We start from the raw sequence: 2,187 nt of genomic DNA, 5'->3' as shown, positions 1-2,187 counted from the left end.
AAATCCACCTAAACACCAAAATGACAATGTTCACCCCACCTATGGCTAAAACACATTAACCTAAGTCTAAAAACAGTTTATAAATCCACCTAAACACCAAAATGACAATGTTCACCCCACCTATGGCTAAAACACATTAATCTAAGTCTAAAAACAGTTTATAAATCCACCTAAACACCAAAATGACAATGTTCACCCCACCTATGGCTAAAACACATTAATCTAAGTCTAAAAACAGTTTATAAATCCACCTAAACACCAAAATGACAATGTTCACCCCACCTATGGCTAAAACACATTAATCTAAGTCTAAAAACAGTTTATAAATCCACCTAAACACCAAAATGACAATGTTCACCCCACCTATGGCTAAAACACATTAATCTAAGTCTAAAAACAGTTTATAAATCCACCTAAACACCAAAATGACAATGTTCACCCCACCTATGGCTAAAACACATTAATCTAAGTCTAAAAACAGTTTATAAATCCACCTAAACACCAAAATGACAATGTTCACCCCACCTATGGCTAAAACACATTAATCTAAGTCTAAAAACAGTTTATAAATCCACCTAAACACCAAAATGACAATGTTCACCCCACCTATGGCTAAAACACATTAATCTAAGTCTAAAAACAGTTTATAAATCCACCTAAACACCAAAATGACAATGTTCACCCCACCTATGGCTAAAACACATTAATCTAAGTCTAAAAACAGTTTATAAATCCACCTAAACACCAAAATGACAATGTTCACCCCACCTATGGCTAAAACACATTAATCTAAGTCTAAAAACAGTTTATACATCCACCTAAACACCAAAATGACAATGTTCACCCCACCTATGGCTAAAACACATTAATCTAAGTCTAAAAACAGTTTATAAATCCACCTAAACACCAAAATGACAATGTTCACCCCACCTATGGCTAAAACACATTAATCTAAGTCTAAAAACAGTTTATAAATCCACCTAAACACCAAAATGACAATGTTCACCCCACCTATGGCTAAAACACATTAATCTAAGTCTAAAAACAGTTTATAAATCCACCTAAACACCAAAATGACAATGTTCACCCCACCTATGGCTAAAACACATTAATCTAAGTCTAAAAACAGTTTATAAATCCACCTAAACACCAAAATGACAATGTTCACCCCACCTATGGCTAAAACACATTAATCTAAGTCTAAAAACAGTTTATAAATCCACCTAAACACCAAAATGACAATGTTCACCCCACCTATGGCTAAAACACATTAATCTAAGTCTAAAAACAGTTTATAAATCCACCTAAACACCAAAATGACAATGTTCACCCCACCTATGGCTAAAACACATTAATCTAAGTCTAAAAACAGTTTATAAATCCACCTAAACACAATTTTAGTCTAAAATATTATCAAAATCGGTTAGAAATAAAAAGCCATCGTTGAACTGGAATTGGGCCATCGTTAGGCAGGGTATGGTGGTATTTCTACCCGAATCGTTAAGCCAGGGTATTGCATCGAGGGGTATTGTATATTGATGTATTCCTGTAATGAAAACCACTTACAGTAATCACTCCAATATCCGGATGCCCAATATCCGAACATCCCCACTACCCGGACATAATCCTCCTGGGATGCCACGTTGAGTACACCGCTTCCCGTCCGATCAGCAAAGTTAAGCAACGTTGGGTCTGGTTACTACTTGGATGGGTGACCGCCTGGGAACACCAGATGCTGTTGGCATCCCTACATCAAGTGGGGTTGGTGGAGGATTAGTGCCCCTCCCTGTAAAACAATTAACTCTAAGCCCTTGGCCACCCCGTTTGGGATACATGGCGTCTGGCAATGGATGGATGGATGGAAAACGATTTTTTGCCATCCGTTTCATACTGAACTTTTTTCCCTACTATACTTACCTCATTTCACTCTTTAATGACCTTAATTGGTGTGGATAGGGTGTTAGGAGCTAGGCATGTGCAGCAGGAAGGTGTTTTTCTGAGTTAGGCTACAGGGTTAGGGTCCATGGGTACCACTCACTTGATGTAGTGCTGCCTACTTCTTCCTTAGCCTTTATCATTCTTTTTCTGTGCCTGTCCTCCTCTCTTCCTATTTCTCACCATCATCCACTCACTTGATGTAGTGCTGCCTACTTCTTCCTTAGCCTTTATCATTCTTTTTCTGTGCCT

At 37.8% G+C, this 2,187-nt stretch overlaps 1 pseudogene; it reads left to right on the top strand.

Annotated features, from left to right (window-relative positions):
* The first annotated feature begins 1,625 nt into the window (after positions 1-1,625).
* Positions 1,626-1,744, top strand: LOC145389499 (5S ribosomal RNA; annotated as a pseudogene).
* The last annotated feature ends 443 nt before the right edge of the window (positions 1,745-2,187 follow it).

Source organism: Coenobita brevimanus, chromosome 117 (assembly GCF_032717465.1).
Source record: "Coenobita brevimanus isolate Jiangsu-jjx chromosome 117, ASM3271746v2, whole genome shotgun sequence".
NCBI classification, from domain to species: domain Eukaryota; kingdom Metazoa; phylum Arthropoda; class Malacostraca; order Decapoda; family Coenobitidae; genus Coenobita; species Coenobita brevimanus.
Note: the sequence above shows the minus strand (reverse complement) of the source record. Positions and strands in the feature narration are given on the sequence as shown.